The sequence below is a fragment of the Protopterus annectens genome, chromosome 13.part0 (genome assembly GCF_019279795.1).
Source record: "Protopterus annectens isolate FY-2018-M chromosome 13.part0, PAN1.0, whole genome shotgun sequence".
Classification (NCBI taxonomy): domain Eukaryota; kingdom Metazoa; phylum Chordata; order Ceratodontiformes; family Protopteridae; genus Protopterus; species Protopterus annectens.
Genome location: NC_056747.1, coordinates 687,354,234 through 687,377,319, shown reverse-complemented (window position 1 = coordinate 687,377,319; position 23,086 = coordinate 687,354,234). Strand labels below are relative to the sequence as shown.

At 40.0% G+C, this 23,086-nt stretch overlaps 1 protein-coding gene across 2 annotated transcripts in view; it reads right to left on the bottom strand.

The window, feature by feature from the left end:
- Positions 1 to 23,086, bottom strand: part of OVCA2 (OVCA2 serine hydrolase domain containing) — a 64,618-nt gene that overhangs the window by 5,794 nt on the left and 35,738 nt on the right. The gene's annotated exons all lie outside the window — the stretch shown is intronic.

Below are 23,086 nucleotides of genomic sequence, written 5' to 3'. Positions count from 1 at the left end.
GAGGTGGGTTTGTCTTTTGAGCCTTGCCTAAAAAGGGCACTATGGGGGTAGCAAGAGCCTTTGCCAATATCCGAAAGCCCAGGGGTGACAGGTGCAAGCCATCCCTAGCGAAGTATCGTGGCTTGTCGAGCATATCATCCCAAGCTGACAGGCATTGGATCCCCTTTGAATGACATCAGTACTTAAGCCAATTGTTGAAATTGATCATCTTGTCTTCATATTGTGGCATCATTCTTGGTGAGGGTAAGATGCTACTCAAGGTCAGGGTCATACCGGCCTGGGCTACATGCTCAGAGAGCTCCTTTATGTCTCTTTTCATGTAGTCCAGGGAGGTACGTCTCAGGTCATTCACACCAGCATGGACAATGACCGAGTCATATTTGTACTTGCCTTGGGAGTGATCTGAGTGCTTGTGTTATGTGGCGGATCCTAGCGCCCGACAGGCTGCTCACTATGACCCTCTCCTTGTTCAGCCTGGTGAGCAGGACGTCAGCGTGCCTGACGATAGAGTCACCTATTACAAGTGTATCAGGTGTGTTGTTTAGTCTTAAGGGCTGTGACTGTTTGGCACACTGGCTTTGTGAGATATGTGTTGCACGTGTTTTGTTTTGGGGTAGCAGTTGCTTGGGTGTCTGCTTTGGAGGTCTCTGCTGCTTAGGCAGATCTTTATTTAGAGCCTCCGAGTATGTTTTTGTGTGATTATGTGTTTGGTTTGCTGTCATGGTAGACTGGAATTGTAGTGAGAGTGTGGTTTCCTTCTCCTCCTGACTGGTTATGCCAGTACCGAGTTGAGAGCTTAGCCTCCAGTTTGGCTATATGGTTGCATCTCTCACATGTGTTGGAATTTGTTGGGAGGAGGAGAGGGTTGTCTGTGTACATGAGGCAGTTGTAACATTGCCTCAAGATTCCCAGATTCACCAGCTGGACCAGACAGGAGATTGACAACTGACCTTTGGACATGCTAGAATAATATTGGGAATTCCTTAATAATTGAAAACAAGGGCCAGTGGGGAGTGAGGGTGTAGTGCTTTTAATTTTTAGTGTTGACTTATATAATTGCTTTAGCGAGCAAGTGCCAGGTAACTTAAGTGCAATGTGTTACAGGTAACTTAAATGCAAAAACGACAAACAGTAACTTTCTTTCAAGTGAAACAAGGAAATAAGTACAGTAAGCAATGCAGATATCACTAGTGATCCACAGAAGCGCTGAGAAGCCGCGTATTAGGTGGAATTAGCGTTCCAGGGAAATAACAAGCAAGCAAACAACAAGCATATAAACAAAGCTAGATTCAGCATGCCTGGATCTAGGCTATGTTTATTTTTTGCATATGTCCCTGGGGAGTACATGGAAAGTGAAGGTAGCAGTCAGTCTGAAGATCCCTGGCTGTAGCAGAATGCATGTTTTGGTTATAGGTTTTCTTTTTTAGGTCTTTGTTGGCAAAACTGCTGTGGAAGAGTTCATATCTTGTAAAGTATTTCTTCCATTTTGTAGTTAAAGTACTTTGATACCAAGGAATAGGCTACACATTCCTTTTCTTTACATGGAGGACCTTGTTTTACTTTTCTTTTGTAAATCAAGATCATCATCTGTTGGCTGACTAAACAATAATTCCTGCATCACAGGTTCATCAGTAATTTTGATGAATCATTATCAGTGTAGAACTCTGCTCTACAATCCACAGTCTTCTTAAAACTATTTCTGATATGGCAGCACCTGAAGCATTTACTGCATCATAAGCACATTTCAGTCTATGCACTCTAATATAACTATCACCCGGCCGTCTGTCAGAATACTCCATATATAGCATAGACACGGTGGATGGGTTGCCAGCCTCTATGAAGGGCTTACTCTAACTGCATGGCATAGCACGGAACACACACTTTCATATCAAGTATTATCATATATGCAGCTATATACTTCATATTATACGCCTTTTTTCTATTTGTAAAATATGTTTACTATATATAAAATATTACATTTGTTTGACAGCAGAAGACTATCAGCTACCCTTAAGTTCATTTAAGCATTCTATCGCCCCCCCCCCATCCCCACCTTACCTTTTATCACTTTCCCATGAACTCCTAAATGCCTATATGGATTTCCACTCCACCACTAATTCCAGTAGTTCATTCCATGGGTCTACAATCTTCTTTGAGGAAGACCTACTTTTCCCAGGAATTAGCTAGTTCCTACATTTGTACACAGTAGACTGCATGACTTACACTGATCATATAAACATTTTTCTTTAACTTTATAGTAAGCATGCCAAGGGCTTTCTCCATAAAGATTTTTCTGTACACCTTCAAAAACATTAGAAAAGCTTTTTGGTCTTTAGTATCACTACCAGCATTAGAAGACCAATGATATCTCTCTGGTGTTTAAATAAGTCTTCCAAATCTAGAGTTCTTGACTTGCTGCTCTGCCCCACTTCTCATCTTGGAAAGAGGACAGAAACAGCCTCTCTGTAATTAGTGTACTTGTCACAGTTCTGACTGCTCTTCATTACTGAATTTCATACACCAATAGGTTTACGACGACTTCTACTTACAACTTTTACATCTTCTCCTTGAACAAAGTGTGATCCTGGTAGAGCTAATTGGCCAACTACTTCACCTTCAGGCTGCTGACTCTCCCAGGGAATTTGTAGTCTTACTTCAGCTCCAGCCTTTAAGTCTGACAGTCGTATGCTGTTATAACTGTACTGGTCTCGGATGATTTTCTTCCACACCACTTTTACTTTTGTCTGCATTCCTCATGCTTGAAAACTAAAATAGGCAACATGCTTTTCAGCCTTCTGCCTATTACAGCTTAGCTGATGAGAGAATCTCTGTAGTAGGGTATTTTTACTTTCCGGAATGAACACGTTAATCCCCATAACTACTGTTTCTATGCTTTTTCAATAATTCTTCAGTCTTTCAATGGTTCTCTCAACAAAATCATTCAGCTGTGAACAGTGTGGACCCGTTGTCATACATTTAAACTCCCATGCATACACAAATTTTGTGAATTCCTGACTTTTTTAATGCAAGCCATTGTCATGTGCGGGAGCATCACCCACCCACTTCTATGACCCCACAGACTTTAATGCATGAATTAAACTTGCTATGGCCATAAACTGGATTATTGTAAGATATCGGAAATAGATTCCTTAAAAATTAAGGAAATCAGTGCCCAGTCCACGGCACAGGCAACCCAGTATTGGCATTTACACTGATTTTTCATGCTTCTCTTGTAAATATGATGTACTTAATCTTCTTCTTCTTTCGGCTTTTTCCCGGTTAGGGGTCACCACAGCGGATCACCTTGTCCGCACATTGAATGGCAGTGGAGTTTTACGGTGTCGAGTTGCCAGCCCGGCGCCCAACCTTCCACAGAAGGCACACTCACACGCACACCTAGGGCCAATTTAGAGTGTCCAATCCACCTGCAGCATGTCTTTGGGATGTGGGAGGAAACCGGAGCACCCGGAGGAAACCCACGCGACCACAGGGAGGACATGCAGACTCCACACAGAAGGCACCCCAGCCGAGGATCGAACCAGAGAACCTCTTGCTGTGATTAATACATCTGCTAAATGTAGTTCCTTGCCTTCTTTTACATTTTACCTTTAGACAGCATTCTGTAAATTAATTAATACTGTCTGCAAGCTCAAGGGTATCTCGGTTCAAAGTCTTTCTGTACATTCTTTGCCAGGGTAAGCCGTCTGTTTCCACTGAGCATCTTTACCACAGACAATTCAATGGAACTTCTCATACCCACATACTGTTACTCAAAGCATAAACAAACAATTCCTTTTCTGAACGAGTATCTATAAATGTTTCTGGCCTAAAGGCAACCTGTCTATTTGCTTATGAGATCATACCCCTTAGAATGTGACATCTACTTGGAATACAAATGGATTATTCACAACATAATATTTTAATACTGCAGATTCTCTTACTAGTATCTTCAGCATTTCAAACCCTTTTCCTGTTCATAGATTACTTTTGTGGCTGTGGCTGTACTATTTTCTAACAGCTTTTTAGAAGTACAGTTACCTCAGACATGCTACATACAAATTCTGCAAGATACTGCGCCATTTCCATAAACTTCTATACTGCCTGCTTATCTCCTGGCTTTAATACCTGCACAGCTGCTCTGAATTTTCTGCATCAGGATTCATCATCTCTGACATAATGACTCAAGTATTTTAGACTTTTAACTCTCATTTTGCATCTGTTCTTGTCCAACTTGAAATTTTGCTGTCAGGCTCTATTCAGCAGCAGTGGTAGCAGTCTCAGTCATGCTGTGTTAATGAATGACCCTACACTAACATCTTATCAGTTACATTTACATCTTCTAAGCTTTCAAATCTCATATGGAACATATATTTTTTATATGATGCTGATGAAATAGCAAATGGAAGTGTAATTAATCTAGGAGTTCTTAGCATATTAAATATACACAAGCTGGATCTTTCATCTATCTTAACTTCCAGAAGTCATAATTAAAATCAAGCAATGAAAAGAGATTAGCATTTGGCACTAGAGACCACGTCCTCAGTCGTGAACTGTGTATACTACTTTCTACTAGACACTTTATCCAGATCAATTAATAAAATTGTAATCTGACTCTTGGTTTGCTTTACAACAGTAAAACTAACTATTCACCCATTTTGTTTGCTCAACAACTTCTCAATGACACTCATGTTTTCCATTCACATTAGCTCCTGAGCAGTTCTACTCCTGGAAGCTACTAGCACTTTCTTGAGGCACATATTACTTGTATAGCATCAGGGACTTATGTGCATGTGATGTTCTCCTGGCAACCCTGTAAATAAATCAGTAAAGTCAATAAAGGCCATCATTTCTATGGTTCTGATTAGTATTTTACATAGCACTAAGACTGCTGCTGCTGCTGCTGTATAAATAACTGAATTTGTTTTACTAGTCAGTTTCTCCACAGGCCAAAAAACACAAATGATATTAGTATTACTTGAGCACTCTACACTGAACAGTACTTTTGTCTCATAATAAGAGGTTCTAAGGTTCTGATCTCAGTTGGAATGTCTTGTGTGTGGAGTCTGCATGTTTTCCTTGTCTTCATAAGTGCTTTTCCAGACAAAAAATCAACAGGGGTGTGTGCATGGACAGTGTGTGTGTAATATAGAAGAAAGGCCTACCAATCTACTTCCATTCCCGCTTGCCTAGCAAACTCTGAATGGTGGTGGCTGTGCACTGGGTTGCAACAGGAGTAATTATGCAAGTCAACAACATTGGACTGGTGATTAAAAAAAATACAAGCTATTCGCATTTTTACAGCTTTTTACCCAGTTTCCTTCTCTCATGCACTGAATAAGTAAATGCGGACACAGCTTTCCATCTACCCCTTTGCCTTTAAGTCCCACTACTTCAAAAGTATTTGTAAATATATTATTATACTCTACACACGTCCAGTTTGAAATTCAATATTACACATTTTTTCCCTGCCAAGGTGTCTGTGTCTGCCTTGCTCTCATTACGATATCTCCAATGTATTTCCAAATGTCACTATAATCAGCTCTTTTCCCTTTAAACAGTGGCAGCAAATTTCATTCTGATGATTCTGTTCAACATGCAACTGATTTTGAATACAACTGCCTTCTCTTTTACACAGTTTGGAAAATCATTTCCATCACAGCTTATATAAAAAAACAGATTCAGTTCAGGAAGATGCTTCTCAAGTTTATAGCCACAAATTTAGAACCATGGTTAGTTCCATAAGTTTAAATTCCAGCCAAAATTCCTGTGCGCCTCGTAGATCATCCTCTCTCATTGGCATTACTGTTACAATGCATTCTTTGCATTGTAACAGTATATGCATAGTTTTATATTCTAATCATTTACTTGCTTAAAGTTGCATTGTAGTGCCTTCTGTTCCCCTGTTCTTTGTGTCTGAACCATCACCCGGCAAGACATTGAGCAAAGGTTTCTGAAATTCTCATCTGCCTCGGGTCACTGAACTGTAGCTCAAAGTTGCATTCCAGTGCATTTCTGTTCACCTGTTTTTTTTTTTTTGTGTGTGTCTGTCCCACCACCACATTGAGGCATTAAACTAAAGTTTCTAGCTCCAAAACTGGCTTCGACTGGCTCTACTCTAGCTAGCCCATGTCTGCCTTGAATTTCCCCCCAAACTTTTCCTGCTATGGTTTTATAAGGCTGTCTCTCTGACCTCCACCCCCTATGATAATCTGATTTCCAAAGTCCCTCCATCACCTCTTTCATTGCTATTGTCCATTGTATAAGCTACTGAAGCACCCATAGTCTTCCATAGATCAATGACACAAAGTGCGCACCCAGCATTTTCCCAGAGCTTAGCAAATCTTGGCATCCCTAGCTTGTATTCCATCTTACTTGTAACTGGTGCCATCCACGCAAAGCTAAGTACTTTTGATTGCTAAAATGCACTTGCTAGAGTGATAGCTAATGTTTCCTGCTTTTATTTGTGAATTTAACAGTATTTTTTAAAATTGCTTTTCCTCTTACTGTTACTGCTGCAAGACAGTCTTGAAATCAACTTCAGCAAGGGATTCCCAGCTAGTTGTTAAATTAGTTTGTGTTGGCATTGCACTTATGGGTCTCTTCTACTGTGTTTTTTACATTAGGAGGACTAGATTTATTCATCTTGTGGCAGGAGGTGAGTGCCTGGTCTACCAGAGTTGGAAAATGTATAAAGGAACCCATAGTGTAGTTGTTTTATTGGCCAGAAGGTTCATTAGTTTGAATTTTATAACAGCACAGAAAACTTAGAGTTTACCAGGAGGTGCTCACCTCGCAGCAGAGGATAGCAATACCCTGTAAAACAAATTTTCCCTATAAAATAGGCCATATAACATGCACTGTGAAGCAGTAAATATAAAGCAAATCCCTTGCGTGCCAGCAAGCTTTGGCAGCCTTTTGGGAATCGAGTGGTAATACCTAAATATTTGGTAGAAATCAGCATTGTGTAAACACTAAAGTTAGAATTTAGTACTGTTTAGCATAATCTTCCACAATACAGTACCTTTATTAGTCTGCACCAGCAGAACACCTCTTAATAGCTTTTTAACCCCAATGCATCACATACTTGTAGCTCACCAAAGGACAAGACAGCATGGATATACAATCTCCCAACTTCTCTTTTGCCTGCTTGGTCAATATGGACATCCTGAGACAATGTAGCAATTGTCTCATATTTACAGACAACCACTTAATTCTTAAGGAAACCAGATTAATATACGAGATTTATTTACACAATAAACACTGCAGGCTAAACGGTCACATACAAGCACACATCAAGTTGTCAAAACCATGTACACCCACAACACCCACTACACACGCACACATAAATACATGCTGAGGCACTTAAAAGGAATTTTCCTAAACGAAGATCACCTAGACGGCCTGTTGGCAAAGTTATACCTCAGCCCAAAGGCACTCAGAAAAAAAAAACACCATGTAACACCACACATACAGTCACTCTCAATGGACCCTCAAACACTAAGTCCCTAAGGCAAGCAAACAAACTCCTCGGAACTCTAGTCATAGGGGACTCAGTTGTCCCCTATAACATACTGATGCCTTCTATCCAGACTGGACAAGGAGAAGGTAATGGTTAGATGCTTATCTACAGCAACGGTCCACCAAATCGTGCACACTCAAGTCATTACACAACAGCTTCCAGTATGATTTTATCACAATCCATGTAGGTCCAAATGAGCAGAGATGTACCTCTGTAGACTCTATGAAGGCAGACATTATGGAACTCTCAGACTGCGTTTCTTACGCTGCTCACTGCCAGGTTAATACCAGCCTATAACGATTACAGAGGATGATGCCACAATATAAGCAAAAAAGTCTTTCTGGGGTCATTCTAAGGGGATCCAATATTTGTCAGCTTGGGCGTATGTGGTTAAGAGACCACGATGCTTTAACATGGATGGTCTGCAGCTCTCCCCTCTAGGCTTTATTTAGAATACTGGCAAAAACTTGATCTACCTCATAGTGCTCTTTTTAGACAATGCCAAATTGACAAAACCTACCAACATATTAAATCAACTCAACTGAACCTCAGGGTGTTCCTGCTGAATGCCAGGAGCCTAAAGAAAAACTACACTCCCTCCAAGCCCTCCTCACACAAGAATATTAAGACATCTGTGCAGGTACAGAGACTTGGTTTAAAGCAACAGACAGTATGGTGGCACTACAAAAATTTCAGTGCCTTCCACACTTTTAGAGTAGTAGCTGCACAGACAAGGGCTAAAGGTGGAAGTGCCTAGATATGCATCAGTAACAAGCATACCTCTAGGTTGGTCAAACAAGATGATGCACTGGAGTTTCTCCACGTGAAGATCACCACAGACAAAATCCTGTACCATATCTTAGCCAGCTAGAGGTCGTTCTGCATGTCCCAAGCCCACAATGCATACTTGGACCTATAGGAGACACCATCTACTCATGGGAGACTTTAATTAACCTTCTATACTCATGGGAGACTTTAATCTTCTATGCAACAGGAATCCTACACGGCTTCAAATCGGCACAAAAAGTTGTGGACTTTGTAAATGCAAAGACCCTTGGCCAAAAGAGTGAATACACCCATTAGAGGCTCCAACATACTGAACCTCGTATTCACAAGTATGGGAGAATGCTGCACCCCCCCCCTCCCCAGATGTCTTGTCATCTCTGGAATGATCAGAATACAAAGCAGTATCCTTCGAAATGAAAATCAAGTCCGTAACTCCAGTAAAACTAGTAACAGGAACTATTCCAAATCAAACCTTTTATTAACTGATGGTTCGTTAAAATTCAATGCCCCACCAAACCCCCAAGAGCACAGCAGCCTACAGTGAATTGCTCTGAGAAACTCTGTACAGCCATGTCAACGGCAGCATAGAGGCTGCTGTACATACCACAAAGTAAGCCCAGAACTAGCCCCAGAAACAATCCACCCTGGTAGCATCCCAAATTAAACAGGATATACAACAAAAGGAAAAAAAAGTATAACAAAAGAGAACGGGTAATTACTAGAAAGATAACATCTCTCAAAACTAAACAGACAACTAGGTGATAATTACATCAAAGTCAACTTTGAGGTTAAGATAGCTCCCCAGATGAAAGATAACTACAACGCCCTCTTTAGATCCATCAGAAACCTCGGGCCAGCACACAGCAATGTGCTGAACTGGTGGTTAATGATGCCACATTCCCGAGCCTGGCAAAATAGCAAACTTGTTAGCTGACAAATTCTGTTCCAACTTTCTGCTGAAATTGAAAAACTGCTAATCCACACCAAAGAATCCTGAGTAGACCTGTATCACACACAAGTTGAGTCCAACTAGATCCACAAAAGCAGTATTTATTAAGCTAAAAAATGATAAGACACTTTTCGTTAATCCACAATAGTTTAAACTCTTGCTTCTAAGGAAGTGTGTGTATCTGATGAAGTTAGTTAAATAACCCACTTGTCATACCACATGGTCTACAACCAAAGGTTGCTGGGTGTGGCCGCCAACACTCCTAAAAGGAACCCTTCCCTCTGAAGCGCAAAAGCTAATTTTGTAACACAAAACAAAATATCCAGTTTGATAAAAATGTGTCAATGTATGCATATAAATGCATACAAGTGAAAGATTCTCTGAATGCAACATACTGCAGTTCAAAAATACAAAAATAAACAATGCATATTTAAAATACTAAAAAAATACTTAGTACTGTTTTTCAAACAAGCAAGCAGCCATGTTACTGTTGCACTAAAATTTGATATAACAAGTGTTTACAGATGCACACATTTTAACCAAGTCTAAAAAACTAATTGTTAGTTTGATTCAATGCCTTTTAAATAATACCAAAGACAGTACCACTATAACAGCCCCACACAGTTACTGACAGTAGTACCCACTATTTATCTATTCAAACTTTACAGTTTTAAAATGCACATGATGGAACAAATTTCATTGATTCCAGGGTAATGGCAAGAATCTAATCTCAAATGCCATAGCAGTTCATTTCTTTCTAAACTAAGTGAGTCTGGTCCCCCTCTCCCATCATTCAAAAATTGGTCAATAACTCTGAATAGAAAGTCATGACCTGGATGCTCCATACTGTGTCTTGCTAGGGCATTTTCGATCTTGTTTCGACCTATGCTGTAAATATGCTCGTACACATGCTCCTGCAGTTTCCTATCGGTGTTCCCAATGTAAAATGCCGGGCAGCGTGTGCACGTTGCCATATAAACAACTTGTTTACTCTAGCAGTCAAATTTGCCTCTGATTTTCTATTTCTGATCTCTTATTAAAAAGGACTGTCCAACTGCCATATATTTGCAATACCTACACATATTACATTTAAACATACCACCAGTGGCGGCTGGTGACTTCAAATCAAAGGGGGGCTGCAGAAGACAGCTGAATGGGTGGGGGTCAATGGGAAGGGGTGAGGCCAACTAGAAAGGGGAGGAGCTATGCTGAAAACAACAAAAGCTAACTAAATACACTGCCCTGGGTGCCAATCCATCATTATGGGAGTCCAATCAAGACAAAATGAAGTGTAGAAGAATAAAAATATTTCAATGCATTGGCTGCATGACAGCTTACTTAATATCTAGATGGAAACAAAAAGGTTGTGAGGCATGAAAAAATAAATTACTTTTTAAATACATTAATGGAATGCCAGTCAAAATCAAATATAAGAAAAACAAGCAGCACTCAACTCAAACCACTTCTTGCACTGCAGTTCTAATTATAATTTATATTCAGCTTTATTAAAAGTACCAAGTAACATGCTGAAAGTAGAAATCTCTGATGCCCCCACTTGTAAAAATGTTTCTTATCCAAAAAAATACCTGCTGCCTGACAACTATCTACTTGTTTCATGGGGAAAACATGATCAAAGTAAAAAATGAAAAGCAAACAAGAAATAAGCTCAAGATACATAGCTTAAAAGGATTACTGTACAGGTTATGGACCACACGATTGGCATTCTGTTTAGTTTATGGGTAAAGCCTGCAGAGATGACTGGAAGTCTCCAAGTGTAATGAGCTTCTTAAAATAATGTAATCCTGTCCTTTATTACAAATACTGTCATATGCATTTCAATACACAAGGCTTATACATTATCTAGTTAAGTATTCTCTACATGGCAACAACAGAAAGGCTTTCAATGTTGGCAATTCTTTAACAGTATGCTTATTAAAGTTTACTTGCATCTGACGATCTCAGCCAGGCTTACCTGATGGTCATTAAAGTATTGCTACTTAAACACAGAGCAACAGGCACTTTGAGTAATAAGCATAAATCAAGAATACAAAAAATATGACAGAAACCAGACCATTCTGCAAAAATCAAGGACAGATGAAAAGCCACTCTAGTACTTGTGTCTACCTTGGATGGGGGGGGGGGGGATACTCTGCACATTTACACTGCATAACTACTCCTTGCCTTGCTTCGACACATCCAGAGTCACTCATGGGGGAGTGGGGTGCAACAAGTATGTCACAATTTGAAATGTCTCTGGCTGACTGTGATGGCCCTGACACATTTGTCATACCTGTCAACCTCAGAGCAAGAAATCTGGACAAAGCCATACAAAGAAGTGGGACAAAGGCCCAAAAATAAGGACAATTTTTAAATATTGCTCTTATAATATTAGAAAGATAATAGAATAGGTCTTGCACTAGTATGACTTTTCTGAATGGTGTGAAATCTGAAACTCAAATGTCTGTCATTATTTTCTAACTTCAGTCTTTAATGATTTGTCACGGATTTGCCAAAAAAACACAATTTTATGAAAAATGGACCAAAAATGCGATGTAAAAATATAAAATAGCCACACAATACAGTTGGGAACCTGTCAAAGAAGGGACACTTTAATATTAGTACTGCTAACTTGAGCAGCTGACAAAATAAAAGAATCGACATGCATTTCTGAAATAAAAGTAATCTATAACTCTGATTATTGCAGTCATTTCTTAATTGTAAACCCTCCATGTTTTCTTCCAAAATTGCTATTTTGCGGAGGGATTATTGGGGGGGGGAAGAGCAACATTTTGAGCCAAAATCAGGGACAGTTGAGAGGTTTGGCTATGCCTAATTCTATAAAGCAATTTATTTGCATGTACCTCTCAACCTGTTAATGCAATAAATCTGGACAAGGCCAAATATATTGGGGGAACATATAAACAGTACTAAAAATTAAACTAAGACAGTTGATAGAACAACAGGTCTTACTTTAGCATGCATTTTTCTGAAGGTTATGAAGTCTGAAACTAGTGTGTCATTATTTAGTGACTTAATTCCTAAATGATTTGCCAGAAAACCACAAATTTTATGAGGAACAAACCAAAAATAAGAAGCAAAAATCTATTCATTCTTTGAAAATCTGGACAGTTGGGAGGTATAGTTCAGCTGGGGCTGTCTAAGTTTGCCGCCCTTCCCCCTCACAAAATCATGGTCGAATGGAGCCTCTCCCTGCAGCCATCCCAATGATCCATTACTTGGCTATTTCACTCCATTTACCATGAACACTAATGTGCATACCGATTTACTTCTATGATGATTTGGACTTCATTTGAAAGTTTTATTTTGCATTTTACAGCACAAACACTAAGACATCTGCTAAACAAACTTAGCATTAAAACTTCTCTGCCCTTGAAACTCACATTCATTGAAACAGCATTGAAACCCACATTCAAAGAAAATACATTTTACCAGTGGCAGATAAAGATTAATTCTGGGCTGTTTTCAAATCACAGGCCCCTTACCTTACATATGAAACATACATGTGCTCTTTGATACACCTTCCTATTGTTTTGAACATTTTTCCAGTAAACTATGAAACAAAACGCATGCACCCATAATGACAAAACTGCCCAGTTCAGAACATTTCCATCATAAAAGTCTACTCAAACTTCTACAGTCCACCATTATCAGTAAATATGCACAATTCTATAGTCCACCATTATCAGTAAATATGCAGAATTCTACTCTACCATTATCAGTAAATATGCACAATTCTACAGTCCACCATTATCAGTAAATATACACAATCCTACAGTCCACCATTATCAGTAAATATGCACAATCTCTGAAGAAGTAAAAAAGTCATCTAAATAATTCCACATTAAATAAATCTGTAACTAATGAAGAGGTTGCTGCTAGCAAACACCTTTATATTTCATGGTTTCATTGAAAAATAAAGTGTCTGATGCCCCTGAGGAATAAATTGCCTATATTACATTAAAAATGATAAGCTAGTAATATTGCAATAGGGAATGGATGGCAAACTGATAACAGGCTCATAGTTAGTATCTTAACTTTTTGAGTACAGCAGCATTCACCCCTTGTGGGAGTAGAACCAACAACCTTCTGCATCAAAAGGAAGTACACAACCTGTTGTGCTATTAACAATGCAAGCTGACTTAGCATAAGCAGCACTAAACTTCTCTTCCCCTGCAACTTTCAGCTCCTTGTAAAATCTACTCAACACTCAACTGCATCTCAACTTCGCAGCACAAGAAATCTGGAAAAAGCCAAATTTATTGGGGGGGGGGGGGGTCAAAAGCCCAAAAACCAGGGACACATTAAACATTGCTTGTATAATCTTGGAAAGTTGCTAGAATAAAATGCTGTGTTACCACCATACATTTTACTGCCAAGGTCCCTGTGCAAAAGAGTCAGAGCAACATACCACTATGCCAAATCAGCTGCTTTGTAAAAGAAAAATGCTGTGTTACCACCATACATTTTACTGCCAAGGTCCCTGTGCAAAACAGTCAGAACAACATACCACTACGCCAAATCAGCTGCTTTGTGAAAGAGCGGAAGACTGAAACTTAAATGGCTATCATTTAATGAATTCAGTTCTCACCATAGCTGTAAACCTCTTGGCACAAAACACCTGGACAAACCCAGTAATGAGGGAATACAGCCCTCAAACATATTCAGTTCTTGCCATAGCTGTCAACCTTAGCACAAAAAACCAGGACTAAGCCAATAATGGGGTAATACAGGCCCAAAAATAAGGACAAATTTCAAATATTCATCTTATAAACTTAGTTTGAGTTACTATGTATTTTCTGAAGAATATGAAGTCTGAAATTCAAATGCCTGTCAATTTTACTTCTGACGGAACAAAAACAATTTTCAGGAGAGGCCTAGGGATACTGCAGACACATGTCTTTGTAAAATGGCAGGACACCAGAGCAAATCCACACAAACACAAGGATAAGATGCAGACTCCACACAGAAGGCACCCCAGCCAAGAATCAAACATGAGAACCTGCAGCTGTGAGGCAACAATGCTACCACTGCACCATCAAATATGTAAGGAATTAAACATTCAGAAACCTGAAGTCTGAAATTCAAATGCCTGTCAATTTTATTTAACAACAAAAAAACAATTTTCAGCAGAGGCCCAGGAAGAAATAATGCAGACATGTCTTTGTAACATGGGAGGACACAAAAGCAAACCCACACAAACACAGGGAGAAGATGCAGACCCCACAAAGAAGGCACCCCAGCCAAGAATCAAACCTGAGAACCTGCAGCTGTGAGGCAACAATGCAACCACTGCACCATCAAATATCAAGCATTGCAACATTTAGAAACCACAGATATTATGAGGAACAGATCAGATCAAATATGAGGCAAAAATCTGCAATTTTTTTACAAATGGTGGTGGGTAGGAAATTCAGGTCTTTAACACCTGCATACAAGGTACAGGGTTCAAGCCGGAGGTATTCCCTACCACACCACCATGGGTCTAGCCATCAGTATATAGCAACTGGGGCATTTACACACACACACACACACACACACACACACACACACACACACACACACACACACACACACACACACACACACACACACACACAAAACTCCCTTCGTTCCATACCTGCCCGTTCACATAAATGCATCCATGTTTCCGCCCGTCCAGCTCCAAATCACGAGATCTTCCCGATGAGACTGCAGCAAACTGCTGACCTTGCAGTCCAAATCCGAAGAGGTTTCCCAGCGAGTTTCCCGGACAATCTATTGCAGTTGTACTGCATAGACTTCTGCTGCTGAAACAGTCTGCGCATGCTCCAGACTGTCTCAGCAGCAGTCCGGACCTTGCTCTGACATGTTTCCCAGTCCGGACTGCTGCTGAAACAGTCTGCGCATGCTCCAGACTGTCTCAGCAGCAGTCCGGACTAGTGCGCATGCGCGAAAGTCTGTGAATTTTGAATTTTTTTAAATTTTATTTTCTTAAATTTTCTTTTAATTTCTTTATGTTTTACAGCTGGGGGGGGGGGGCTGCAGTCCGGCAGTCCAATAGCATGGGCCGCCCCTGCATACCACACCTCGTGGTTGTAATCTTGGTTCGACTCTCCAAGATTTGTTGGAGATTATGGCCTTGCCTGTAGACGATTCCAGGTGTCTCAGGAAGTTTCTCCCTTAGGTAGCTATCCCTCGCAATCAAATCCCAATTTTTGCAGATGACAGATATGATGTTCTCTGCATCCAGGCTGTATGTGAATATAAAGCTACAAATACTCAACTCCTGTCTTAATTATCTCAACACCTGGTTCATGCCCACAAACTTGTTTGTTTAAAATTGGTGGGTAAACACCCCTATCCCTTTTCATCTGTACTTCTTGTATTAAATCTTTAACTAGGTTAGATAGGTACCCCCTCCTCAAGAACATACCGTTCAGAAAATTACATTCATCAATGAAATCCTCATTCCTGGAAACCATTCTTGCAGCTCTAACCAGCTGGCCCTTCACAACAGATTTCTTTTCTGTGTGAAGGGGTGACAGCTGGTGAACTGCAAGAATGAGTTAGAATATGTTTCTTTCCTGAAGATCTTGGCTATGTAGCACTTATTGTGGACATCTTTGATTAAGTCCACATCCAGGTACCCTATCCTGTTTTCTGCAAATACTGATTTAAATTTTAAGAAGTCAGTTGTGGAGTTTAAATAACTTACAAGTTCCTGGGCGACTAAAGCATCACCCTTTAACACCATAAAGATGTCATCCAGGTACCGTGTATAGTATTGTATTTGATCCTGCCAGCAAGAATTACTCAATACATATTCCCTTTCCCAGTGTGCCATGACTAAGTTCGCCAGGCTAGCCCTGAATGGCGAACCCACGGCTGCACCTACTTTTTGTAAAAAGAATTTGTTGTGGAATGTCACAAAACTATATGAAAGAATTATGTCAAGAAGCTCACTCACCAGTTGAATTTCATAATTTGGTGCTTTTTTGCTCAACATCATGGAGACCACCCACTCTATACCCACCTCATGTGGGATAGATGAATACAAATCCTTGACATTAATGGTTAAAAAATTCAAATCTACACTGAAAGGAATTTGGTTAATACTGTCGAGGAAGGACCATGCATCCTTAGATATTTGGGGTTCTTGTTGCACATATTTCTTTAGAATTTTTGTCTACAACTTTGGCACATGCATAGGTATTGCTGCCCCTAGCGTCCACTAAGGGTCACATTAGTGGATTGTAGACCTGTTTGTGAATCTTGGGGATTCCAAATAGTAATGGTATCCTAGGGGCTGGCATAATCAAGAAGTTGAAAACTTCACTTGAGTCTTGCTTCGATGAACATGTCATTAATGAATGACCTAATCCTACTGTAAGTGGTATTTAATTCATTCCTTGATACTTCTAAATAAGTATACGTTGTTACAATGCTCATCATTCTATCTATATAGTCACAATTGTTCATCACTGCTAAGCCACCCCCTTTATCCGGTTGCATAATTCCTATGGGCATCTGACAATCTTTCAAGCATTTGTTTTTCTTCCAGATGTATATTGTAAACCCATCTATTACCTCCATTGTTACATCTCCCCATGACATTACGCAAGTCTAATTCACACATTTGATCAAATAACATTAATGACGGGTGGAGGACGGGATTAAAAGTACTGGGAATATAAAGCTGACTTCTTTCATTGTGTTGCTGACCCATTAAAATACATAAATTGAGTTTTCTAAGAAACATCTTAAAATCTATCAAAGTTTTAGCGACATCAGCTCGTGCAGAAGGTGCAAATGTGTACCCTTAGCTAAAAGTTCAACCAGGTCCGATGGAAAGTCTATCTCTGAATAGTTAAAAATTTTAAAATCCAAACTGGAATTGTAAATAATGTCACATTGGTTTGTCTCGGCCACTAAGTTGTTATCTAAGTTTGGACTTAATTCCACCTGTTCTTAGTCTTGTTCTTTGCCTTCCATCCCTGGGGTGCTGAATAATTCGAGGCTCTGATCTGAAAATTTGTCATATTAACCAATTGTGGCTGGTGTGGCTGTTTTTTATTATTCGCTATTCGTTCACTTCTTGTATCCGGAAGTGAAGCCCTATCACCATTTGATGATTCACTTAAATTCTCCATAACTTCACTGTTGGCCACTTCCTTTTCAACCAGATTACTACAAGCTAAATAATTGCCCTGTGATGTCGGTGGTTTAGGGTAAGCTGTCCCACGTTCTTACTCTCTGATGTCACGTTTAAGTTTTTTGATTTTAGTTGAATTGATTTTACTCAAATATTGGTCAAAACTGCTGAAGGTACGCTCATATTTGAAGTAATACCTCTGAAAATCAATGTCATTCTTAATGTCACTATCCAGCATATTAGTTTCATCTGTTAAAATGTTAACCGCTTCTTGATAATGTGTACACATCAGCTCTAAAAGTTCCGAACCATGTCTGTCAAAAAGTTTAAGTAAATCACTGTGAAACCTTGACCCCTCAACAAGGCCCGTCGGAAATTGCCATGACCTAAGGCCTTTGGGAATTATTTTAAGCCGTAAACTTCTTCGTCTTTCGGCTTTTCCCGGTTAGGGGTCGCCACAGCGGATCACCTGTCCGCTCATGATTGGCAGTGGAGTTTTACGGTGTCAAGTTGCCAGCCCGGCGCCCAACCTTCCACTGAAGGCACATACATGCACACACTCACACCTAGGGCCAATTTGGAGTGTCCAATCCACCTACAGCATGTCTTTGTGATGTGGGAGGAAACCGGAGCACCCGGAAGAAACCCACGCGACCACAGGGAGGACATGCAGACTCCGCACAGAAGGCACCCCAGCCGAGGATCGAACCGGAGAACCTCTTGCTGTGAGGCGACAATGCTAACCACTGCAACACCGTGGCTGCCCTATTTTAAGCCGTAAACATTCTTGAAAAATAGGCAATTTCTAATTGAATTTTTCTCAATTTAACTAGTTTTTGGTTGAATAAATGCAGTTTTGTTGGCAAATCAGTTCTTACCTCAGTCGGCTGCTCCTATGAGTTGTCGCTTGACCCCTGGTTAAACCTAAACGATCTACCTATCCAAGTTTTAAAGTCAGGAGCTACAATAAACCTCCGTTTGTTTGGCTGATTTTGAAGTATGTTTCCTGCAGTATTCATTCTAGTACCATCATTAAGAAACAAACTTTCAGTGTTCACAGTAACCAGCCCACCTGTATTCATGTCGCGGTCTGGTCCATCTGTTCTCATTCGTAGTCCACTTGAGCCACCTGGTCCGTGCACAGCAACGCTGGAACCAGTGTTGCTGCTAGTAATATTAGAAATAGGTTGCTCTGCATGTTGATTAGAGAACCCTAATGTTCCAACTTTACCCTCTGCTCATCCCCAACCATACCCCAAGAAATACCTTCAAACATAACCCCTCCAACTATAACTAGGGAGTATGGACTGGCTGCACTCACTAAACCCAAGAACGCAACTTCAGTGAGCCCCAATAACATCCTGGGATGCCTCCTGAACAAACTTATCAGGACCCCTGGAGTCACCATTTAAATAATGTCTTAAAACCAGGCTCCATGCCATGAGAATGGAGGACTACGATAGTTAGATAGATGGGCTGCAAACTGGCTCACAGATGGAACCAACAGTGTGAAAGTAGTTGACTCCAAGTCAGACTGCAGATCTGTCACGAGTAGAGTCCCACAGGGTTCGGTCCCGGGTCCTCTCCTGTTTGGTATCAACTTCTCTGAAGTCCAGGGAAACATGAAGGGACTCTGGCTGACAAAGTTCGCAGACAATTGTAAGTTGGGTGCTATTATTAATTCCATAAAACACCAAATCCCAAAGGGATCATAAACTTTCCAAAAATACAAGTCACGAAGCAAACAGATTAAGCTGCACTTTCTTTATTATACTTCTTCTGGTGCCTCTGCTAACAAGCCTTCAAGGAATAAAAAAGTAAAACTCTGCAGCCTTTTTATATCCCACCAATTAAAATTTGCTAATGCATTTCATTCAATACATTCTTAATTACTACAAAATTTCCACCCAAGCTTAAAAGGTGTAACCCCCTAAAGTGAAAGAAAGAAACTATCAAATGTACCATACAAATGCATTATACAGATACACCATAACATATTGTTAATCCAGTACAAAATTACTAAACATTTTTATTAATCATTTCATGATAAACTCAACTGTAATTGCTTAACTAAACACATCCTATATTGCACTTATTCTTATTTCCATACTGGCAAGATTTCAAACCTGCCACTTACTACAACTGCATATATATACTGACAAACATATATTAATTTAAATGTGCCTCATGTGGGGTAATTTATATTATTGGGTGTGGATGCACACCCATAATGTGGTACATACGGCAAACAAAGAGAAAAGTTAAGTTGAGACTATTAGAACACTTAGGTGATGTTAGTAATAGGAGGTTGGAGAGCCCAGTGGCCCAACATTTTTGCTCTGTCCATGGGGGGAGATACGGACAGCTTTTTCTTCAGTGTTCTGACCCAACCCTTGGACGTCATAATATGGGGGGAGAGGAATTTATACGTAGGCCATTAAAGTTGGAAACAAAACTTATTGTGAACCTGGGAACTTTATATCCACATGGGCGAAATTTAGAAATACATTGGGATGTTTAAGGAATTCATATTAAAACATACGTTTGCTTTATCTGAAGGATAATAAAATACCACAATCACAGGTTTGACTTTAATATTGTTTTGAATGAAGACCTCTTAAAATAAAATAAGACAAAGGTTGTTGAGTGAGAAACAGTACATAGAAGAAATGGCTTCAGTACTGAACCAGGATGCAAGGATAGTTCCTGGGAATACTAGCTATACAGAAATGCCTTTTGCACCTACCAATAGTCTAAAAACAAAACCAAATGATATGTTTGATATTTATGTAGTCTGAGAACTTAGCCTAGTATCACTCACAACAGTGAGAGAGCATTGTGAATTGCTGCCAGACCTGAGCCTCATTTTATTACATTTTTACTGCAGTTTTTTTGCGGTTTACATTTTACTACAAGACTAATGTTCCCAGACTAGGTATCATTCACAGTAGTGAGAGGATTGTGAATTTCTGCAGGATGTGAACCTTGTATACACGTATGCTGCATTTTTACTGTTTACCGATTGGATTCCTCATTTCCCATAACCTCTGCTGAGCTGTGCAGGAGTGGCTTCCAGTGCCCTGTATAAAAAAAGCAGGCACTTAAGAGTTGTAATTGTCTATATAAAACATCCTCTGCTATTTTCTCAAATATCTAGCACAGTGTAGAGTAGCCAGTTTGCCTGCTAAGCATTACCCCACGTGTTGTTATATATCAATCCTAGACCTCTCCTCCCAGCCTAACTGCAAACCTCGATTGTACCACCACTCACAGATCACAAAAAAAAAAAAAAAAAAAAGAGAGAGAGAGAGAACCCACAGCCATGGATGTGCACTTTACTACTGTATCTGTAGCCAGCCTAGTAGAAAATGTATATCTTGAGACAATTGTGCCATGTTTACTGACAACCACCTTATTCTTAAGCAGACTGACACAATATGTGAGAGATGTAATTACACTGTGTGTTAAGACGGCAAAGCTTTTACATACAAATACTGACATCTCCAAAACATAGCACACATGCTACACCAACTCACATATGCTGAAGCTCTTGTATGCAATCTAACCAAGCCTCAAAGGCTTCCACATGCTGCCTTCAGCAATCTCCCACACATGCAAAAAAGACAACAATCCCCAGGACACATGCAGCCACATCTCATAATGTCTCAACCTCTAAGCACTTAAGGCAAACTGCCACACAACCCAATATATTGGTCATTGGAGACTATTGTGAGATACAATGATGCCCCCCGATCTGCTATATTATACATGCACCAAGGACATTGAACCACAAGAACCAGTATGATTCTGTCATAGTCAATATGGGTGTCAATGACCCGAGACATACTTCCCTGGACTATATGAAGACAGACATGACCGAGCTTTCAGATAGTGTCCCGGGTAGGTATGAGCCTAGCACGGAGCAGCTTTCTACCTTCTCTAAAGATGATACCACAATATAAACAGAAGATGATTGACTTGGCTTAGTTACTGGTGTCATTCTAAGAGGTCCAATATTTGTGAGCTTGGGAGGACATGACCAAGAGACTACACTGCTTTTACAGGGATGGTCCTCACTTGTCCCCACTAGGCTTTTGGATATTAGCCAAAACATCATCCATCCCTATAATGCCTTTGTTAGGCATTGCCAGTCTGATAAATCTTCCCAACACAGAAAATTCTGTGCAAGATAAACTAAAGGTGTTACTGCTCAATGCTAGGAGCCTCAATGAAAAACTACACTTCCTGGAAGCACTCTTCACCCTAGAGAGTGTTGACATTTGTGCAGTTACTGAGACATGATTTAAAGCCGTGGAAAGCACCCCAGCAGTACAAGGCTATAATACCTTCCACACATTTTGACCAACTACTGCACAAGGGACAAGAAGCACAGGAGTATCCATCTACATTAAAAAAGTAATCACACCACAAGACTGGTCAGACAATGTAACATGCTTGAGCTACTCCATGTCAAACTTAAGCTCAAGTCCAATACCATATTCTTGCTAGCTACAAGTACCCCACAGGATAACCAGTAACTAACAATTCAGCCCAAAACCCATATTCATGGGTGATTTCAACTATCCCACCATAATGTGGGATACATACACAACCACTAAACATACATGCTCAAAGATTCCTGGATTTTGTCAATGCAAACACCCTGGAACAGTTAGTCTGCACATCTACTAGGGGTGCAAATATTCTGGAACCGGTACTCATAAATATGAGGGAACATTGTACCTCCCATTGAGTAATGTCCACACTGGTCTGGTCAGATCACAATGGTAACCCTTGAAGTAGGTATAAAAAGCTGAACCCCAGCATACCCCACAACTTTTCCAAGACTAACTACTTCATATTAAATGATGGCATAGCCAAATTCCAAGCCCCCCCCCCCCCGAAATTCAGAGAACATCAGTGGTCTACACGACAGTGTTTATGGAAACCCTGTACAATCATGTAAATAACTGCAAAGAAACACTAGTTCCAAACTGAAATAAACTTAGGACAAACTCCAAAAACAAGACCCTTGGTGGACCATCAGTATAAACAGGTTGTACATCTCAAGGAAGAAAGTCCTGACCAAAATAGAAAGGGCTATGTATGCCCAAAAGAGAACAAAACTCCCTCATCAGTCTCAAAAGCAACTCGGGGGACTAATCAAGTCCACCAAAGCCAATTTCAAGGCAAAAATAGCCTCTCAGGCTAAAGATAACCATAAGGCATCTTTCAGTTATGTATGCAACCACTCATTATAGCAGAGTGGCATCTGTAGGTGTCAAATATCGATTATTACTGTAAATATGAACAATCTCAAAACTATACTAAATACAAGGCATTAGAAGATTTTATCTTAAACCTTACACAATGTTAAACAAAATGTTATTCACAACTGTTCAAATACTCATATGGTCATAAACTTTATGTTTTTTAAAAATATCTCAACAACCAAGTAGCAGACAGAACTGCTTAGCCACATATGAAAGCTCAGTTGGAAAGCAAAATGCGGCATTGGTATGTGTGTAATGAGTGGTTCCTGAGATGATGCAACACCCAACAGTGTGCTGAACCAATAGTAAATGGAGCTTCCTATACCAAAGCAGGGGGTAACGCAAATTTGCTGGCTAATACATTTTGCTCCAATTTCACCGCTATCGCCCCCAGCAGGATATACCCT